Below are 7,837 nucleotides of genomic sequence, written 5' to 3'. Positions count from 1 at the left end.
GTTAGGGAACCTAAAGTACCATTTGATCAATCTACAAAAGATAGTGGTGGCCATGAGCCATGAAAGTGTCTATATGGAGAATTTAGATAATTCCAACTATGACTTGATTCTACTATGAGTCAGGTTAGGTGACCTCAGGGTGCTTACTTAAGTAAGCTCTGTAGTGTCAATAATTTCATATTCAGTGGGATAATAGTAACATATATGCCGCTGCTATTATGAGAGTGAGTTAATGCATGTTCAACACTCAACATGCTACCGCTGTGTTTTATTAAAAAAAAGAAAAAGCCAGGATATATTTTAGTAGAGGCACTGTATGGTGAGGTGGAAAAGGGTGCCTCTGTGGGCCCATCCCTTCCTTCTGAGGTACCAGCCACATGACAGATATAGTATGAAATATAGTTTATTTAGAACATGGGAAAGGGAGTTGAGGAGGGAGTAGAGAAAGAGAAAGGTAGAGGGGGAAGAAGGAGGAGGAGAGAAGAAGAGAGAGCAATCAGGAACACATGGAGAGAGGGGGGAGGGGAGGGGAGAGAAGGAGTAGGGACAGAGAGTAAGAGAGTGAGGAGGAGGCAAACAGCCCCTTTTACGTGAGTCAGGCACACCTGGCTGTTGCCAGGTAACTTTGGGGTGGAGCCTAGAAGGAATGCTAGCAACTGCAACACAGTCAGTGCTGCTAAAATTCTAGCTAATACTATTATCAAAGCATCCATGTGCACAGTGTTCAGAAGCCAGTCAGCTAGGCTGCAATAATATCTCTGCTTCATATTCACTGTGTGACCTTGGGCAAGTCACCTCTATTTCCTCTTCTGGCAAAAGCAAGATAATGATTTTGGTCTCTCAAAGTGATGTGTGAAAAATAAATAAGAATATGCCATATAGAAGGTAATAGGTGTGGCAGAGTTGAGGGGAAGGAAAGGAAAACAGACTAGGGGGATTGCTCTCAGGGAATAGTGCTTTCTGCACAAGCACGAGGACCTAAAGCTCGATTCCCAGTACCCATGCAGAAAGCAGGGTGCACCGGCGCACTGCAGGCACGACAGCTTGGGAAGATGTAGACTGGGAACTAGCTGGATAGCTAATGAAGCCAGTTAACTGAGCTCCTGGTTCAGACAGACTCTCTCAAAAACTGAGGTGAAAAATTGTTGACCTCTGGTATCTACATGCACATGTATTGACAACTTGTGCACATACAGGAGAACAAGTCTACATGAATGACACACTTGAGCAAATGCAGACACACAAAGAAAACAAAACTGAGCAACAGGCACACTTCATGGAATAAGTAAGGTTGGGACTAATTGTATACTTTCTTCTACCTGTCCCTGTTCCTCCCCTAAATCTCTCTATTCTTCCCTCCTTTCCTTTCACCCTTTACTTCTCCCTCTGTCCTTTATTCTCTTTCTTTCTGTCTACATCACCCTCTTTTTGCTGACCTAAACAAGGTGAAGAGTCTCCTTTACCCACATGTTCCCATCTGCATAATGGTCTTCTTTAAACCAAAGGTAATGGAGCCAGGCTATCTCAGACTAAAACCTCAATTATTGGGCCAAAAGAACTACTTCTTGGTTTAAGTTATCTGTCTCATATTTTGTCACAGCAAAGGAAAAGCTGAGTAATGCAATTATTGGGCATATTTATTTCCTTCATAGACACGCTTTACTCTGTAGTCTCACAACCTCACCCTCTCCAGCAGGAAGGCGGTGCACACAGCCAAGCGTGTGCTGTACAAAAGGGAAATTGTGGCCTGGAGCTGGACATCCTGGTTTTGATGCTGGCAAAGTTCTTAACAGACCACAAAAACTTAGAGAAAAATCCAAAAGAAGCCCCCTCTCTAGCCTCAGATTCCATCCTTGGTAAACGTTTCAAATTTTTCCAGTTCAGGAATTAGCTTTCAAGGATGGTCCAAAAGATCACAGCTATGTTTCTAGACTAGAAGTCAGGTTCGGAGAGATGGAGGTTCTGAAGCTCATTCAAATGTAGATCTGCACCCAGACTGCCTCTGGAACTCCTATATTACAACCAGAAACTCGGGTGTTCACTCGAGATGCCCTGTGTCATAGAAACTCTAGGAACCACATGTATCAGAGGGTCATTAAAATTGAAAGCCAATACTTGGAGATGTGGCTCAATACTTACAAGTGCTTTTATTGAAGATCTGAGTTTGGTTCTCACAACCCACAGCTCATAAACAGCTTTAACTCCAGCTCCAATGGATCTGATACCTTCTTGTGGACTCAGTTGGCACCAGCACGAACACAGGAAAATACCCACCCCTACCACATAAACATGCAAACACAATTTTTTAAAAATATGGGCTATTTAGAAGATGTTTCAATACTAGAAAGACTTGGCAAACAACACAACACAAATTAACACCATACAACACATATTGATAATGATGTGGGAAAAAAAAACCAATTATTTGTTGCTGGTAGGAGTGTGAGCTACTGAAACCACTACTATGAGCATCGCTGTAGAGGTTCCTAAAACAAAACACACACATAGACATGCAACAGACAAACAGAAGCCCCCAGCAACTAAAAATACAAACTACCATATGACCAGCTATGCTACTCCTGGGCCTATACCCAAAAGACAGTGATACTTGTACAACCATGTTTATTGCTATAATTGCTGTATCAAGGAAATTGTTCTAGGTAATTCAGACTCAGAAAGACACTTTGTGTTCTTTCTCATATGTACATCCATTTAACTTTATAGATACATATTTGGCCAGGTACGGTGATGCATGGCTTTTCAATCCCAGAGGCAGAGGCAGGTGGATCTCTGTGAGTTCCAGACCAGCCTGGTCTAAATGGTGAATTCCAGGTTAATCAGAACTTTATAGTAAAGCCCTATTTTTTAAAAAGTATAAATGTAGACATATATCTCTGGGTATGGATATGGGTACAGTTTTTAAAACTAGATCATAAGAGGAAACTACAAAATAGGGAGAAAGGTTCTGAGGAAGGAGAAAGGCATAACAGAAGACAGACATGGGACGAAAGGACACAGAGGTAGGAAGGGTGTCTGTTGGTACAGAAGAGAAAAGAGGATCAACATGAGAAATCATGTGTGAAAGCATCAGGGTGAAGCCTGGTACTCCGCCAGCTAGTTTTAAGCTAAGGTTTTGAGCACAGTATCCTAAAGCAAGTCTGCTGTGGTCACGCTGATTGGCAAGCATGGCTCATGATCATAACGGAGCTTCAAAAATGAACCAGTGACCACAGACTTGCTCGTGAAAGATGACATCAAGAAAAGTTTCCCGTCACATATTTCTTGTGTCTCTGACCAAGACTTTTCCCTGTTTGTGTAGATTGGATTCCAATTCCCTGGAAATAAAGTGAGCTAAGAAGGTATCCCCACAGTGGACATCAAAAGCATTAACTAGGGAGCAAGAAGAGTTTTCATCCTAGCTCTGGCCACTTCCTTCTCTTCACTGGGTTTACAATAGTGTGTTTGTTCTGTTTGATTTAATTTTTTTTTCTAAAAAACAGAGTCTCATGATATAGTTCTGGCTGTTCTGGAGCTCACTCTGGATACTAGGCTGGCTTCAAACTCACAAAGACCCTGCCTGTCTCTGCCTCTCATGTGCTGGGATTAAAGGTGATCACCACCACACCTGGCTTGAGTATACAACTGTAAAACAAACTTATAGAAAGTATATTATCTTCAGATTGAAAAAAAATATGGACAGTTTGGAAGGAAAAAATAGTTCAGTAGGGCCAGGAATTGTACTGCAAATTTGCAATCCCAGCGCTGTAGAGAGGGAAGCAGGAGGATCTGGACTTCCAGGTCAAGCTAACCTATATGAGACTCAGTCTACAAAAAAACCAAACCAAGTAAAATCAAAGGCATGAAAACTTAGATAATGGTAAAATTATTTCCATTTTAGACAATTACAATATACCTTGGTAAATGGTTTAGTCCAAGTCCAAAAAGCCTCAAAACCCAGTAAACAACTGATGATGAAAATTTTCATCTGAAGCTAAAGAGGCAACTGGGTACGGCGGCGAACATCCGTAATACCAGCTTTCAGGAGGCGGAAGCAACTGGAGCAGAAGTTCAACCTGGGCTGCATAAGGCCCTGCCTTAACAACAACAGAACAATAAGGATAATAGTAGTGTGTGAGTATGAGCGTATCCAGCATAATGCAATGAATACTATTTTGGTGTCATACCTTTAGAAATACTGTAAATCATAATATTTTGTAATTTGAGGGCTTGGTTGAATGCAAAACTCTTGTGCTTTACCGCCCTCCCTTCCTTCCTCTTCTTTCCTTCCTTCCTTCCTTCCTTCCTTTCTCCCTCCCTCCCTCCCTCCCTCCCTTCCTTCCTTCCTTCCTTCCTTCCTTCCTTCCTTCCTTCCTTCCTTTCATACTTGTCCCATTTTGTCAGCAGGTTTTCAGTGGATGTCTTTACTGGCTGTATCTTGTTGGACCCATTTCTTTTCTGCAACCACCCTTTACATTTCAATCCTAATGCTCTTCCAGGCTCTGGAAGGAAGCACATTAGCCATGGGGTCTCTTAGAAGCCATTCATGTTTCTGTTTCCTAAGCACTCAGAAATCACTTTGGGTTTCTGCCTAGACTATGCTTTGCTTCTCTTTCAGGTCCACATGTTGCCTTTCCTTTGTTCTACTGTACTTTTGCCCAAAGAGTATGGCATATGTTCTTTTAGAGACTGATGTACCTTTTACTTGAATTTTCAGTGAACTCTCAATGAGAAAGATTCAAAAAGTACGGGACTCTAAAGAAAATAAAGCAACCCAACTTACTGTGCTTCCCTCCACTCCCACTCTCTCTGTCTCTCTGTCTCTGTCTCTCTCTCTGTGTGTGTCTCTCTCTCTTACACACACACACAATATTATATATTTGGAAATGCTGCTGCTGAGAACTTTACACATACTAGGTAAGATCTCTTCTACTGCACCAACGCATTATCTCTTAATCATAAGCAACTCAACATGTATTTCCAAATCCTGAAGTTATCCTACAGGTGATGAACATAAATTTGTAACCAAATGGCATAACTATAAGGTTTGGATGTTGAAAGTCTAGCATAATTTGATTTGATTTCTCGTTGTTTCAAGAGGATTTAGAGCACCAGAATCTTTGATTTTGCCCTTGAAACTAAATTAAAAGATGGAGTTTCCATCTCAGAAGACCACATCTTTGAAACTTTTTCTATCAAGTGTGAGTGCTCCCAGGTCACATAGGGAGGAAATTAGGGTCCTAGACACTGTTTCAAACTGGCTAGTCTGCTCAGTAGCAAATAAAACACGGTCTGATGGTTCTAGAAATATTTAGTAAAATGTTAGTAATTAGATTTCTCCCTAATATGATTGAAAAAGAAGCTGCATGTGTTTATGTGTTTATGTCTATACATGTGTGCATGTGTGTTGGCAGGGATAGTAGTCAAAAATTATGCTATTACTGGAGGAAATATGACTTAGATCTTTTCTGGGTCCAAGAGGCCCCCTCAGAACAAAGACACAGCAGGCAGGTTGAAAAGAGAATTCTAAAATCTGTCTGGGTGTCTTCAGATGAACAGAGCTTTAAAAAGCTCACCTTGGACAAAACAGCAGCAGGCACCTCTACCACACCAGCTTCAGAGGCATTTGCAAGGGAAATGGCTATCAACAGGTGGTCTGGGACTAAACCGAAGGTAAAAGGCCAGGGCCAGTTGTTTAATCATCTCTTTGGATTAACAAATTTTCCCTCCATACAGTGGTACTTGTCAAGATGAGGAGACCACTGCTTTAAGCTCTGGTGAGAGAGCACTATACTAATCCAGAAAAAAATCCTGTGTTCTCAAAATGGGCAAAAAGGAAAAGAAAAATATTTTGACAACAAACTTTACTTGTTTCATTTATTGTTGTATGTTTGTATGGCTGAAATTGAGTATTGCCCAGACTGGCCCGAAGGTCTCCTGGCCTCAGTCTCAGGACTGTTGGGTTTCCAGGTGCAAGTCACTATACTCAGCTAATGTTTTCTTTTTTGTTTGTTTTGTTTTTGTGACCTATCAAAAACATTTTTGGATTGCTATTTTAATATATGGATTGTCTTAGTTTTGTTGGGGCAAAATTAAGAACAAAGACATAAAGTACTTGGCTGATCAGCAACAAAAATTTACTACTCAGACTTCTGGAGTCTGGAAAGACCAAGATCAAGGCCACCTGTATATTCAATATCTGCTAAGGGCTACTTTCTACATCACAAAAGACAGCTTTCCCTGTGTGCTGCTCACTTGATTGAAGTGACAAACAAGCTCCCTTGGGTCTTCTCTGACAGTCCTAATCTATTACAAAAGCTCCACCCTTATGACCCAACCCCCTCCAACTGCTGCATCTTTTAAGCCAAGCAGAATTTTGGAGAAACATTCACACTTAGACCATAACAGGTATTTCTTGCTTCTGTTATAGCAAACAAAGTTCACAAAACCCATGCCAGTACATTCTTCTACCAATCTGGCAAGCCATGTGCTTCATTTATTTATGTCCACTTCCTCCTCAGGGGAGCTAACTCAGATTCAGGGCTGCATATACTGCACCTAAGCAGATGACTCTTGCCTTTGCACTTTAAACCTTGACCTTTCCCCTGCTCTTCAGACTACAGATTGGTTAAATTAACTTTCCCCAAACTGCACCTCTAAAAGCCACCACTCCACTTGACTTTCTAGGTTTTCCAATTTTCAGCAATGACATAGTCATATCATCTTGTTCTACTTAATATCTGATCTATTCTAATGTGAATCTCAGCACTTAGGGTCTGTAGGCAGCCACCTATATTTATGGATGCATTGCTACAGCAACAGCCTCACACTGCTTTGCAGTCAGTTCCACGTAAACTACAATTAAATACAAATATGCAATTATTCCAGTTTTGCTAAAAAATAGTATCTGGGCTAACGACATGGCTTGGTGCATAAAGGCACTTGTCACCAAGTCTGGTGACCTGAGAGGTCTGTGTCTGAAACCAACACAGTGGAAGTAGATAACTAAATCTAACTAGTTGTCCTCTGACCAACATATACCACCTCCCACATGCACTGAGGCAGGAATGCATGTCCTCCACACATGCATACAAAGAAACAAATAAACTCTATACAAAAATTTACAGTGAATGTGTGTGTGTGTGTGAGAGAGAGAGAGAGAGAGAGAGAGAGAGAGAGAGAGAGAGAGAGAGAGAGAGAGAGAGAGAGAGAGAGAGAGAGACCTTGTTAAAGCAGTCTATCTTGTTGATTCTTCCAAAGCCACTTATTATCTTGTCTCTGTCTGCCACCTCACGGAGGGAGTACTGGGGAGATTACAGATGTGCACTCTTACATCTGGCCTTTTGATCAAATGTAGGCAGTAAGGCTGAGTTTGAGTGCTTTTACCCACTGAGCCATCTTCTTGATTTGACCTCTTAGGTCTTGGTGTTTTACTTTGCTCCAGTTAAAATTTGCCTCTGAACCCTTTAATCCCAGCACTTGCAGGCAGAGTCAGGCAGATCTCTGAGACCCACCTCATTTACACAGCAAGTTATAGGACAGAGAAACTGTTTCAAAAACAAAACAAAACAAAACAAAAAAGGCCTTTGATTGTGCCACCTCTTCCCTTCCTTTCTTTATTTAAGCAGGATCTCACAATATCCCAGGCTGGACTCAACCTCACTACATAGCCACTACCACCAAGGAGGCAACTTCTTTCTGATCTTCCTGCCACCACCTCCTAAATGTTAGGTTATAAATTGTCTATGTTAATACAGAGCTGGGGTTCAAACCCAGACCCTCATATATGCTAAACTAGCACTCGACCAATTGAACTACATCCCCAGTCTTGCTTACATGA

This window comes from Micromys minutus (genome assembly GCF_963924665.1).
Source record: "Micromys minutus genome assembly, chromosome: X".
In the NCBI taxonomy this organism is placed as follows: Eukaryota; Metazoa; Chordata; class Mammalia; order Rodentia; family Muridae; genus Micromys; species Micromys minutus.
Note: the sequence above shows the minus strand (reverse complement) of the source record.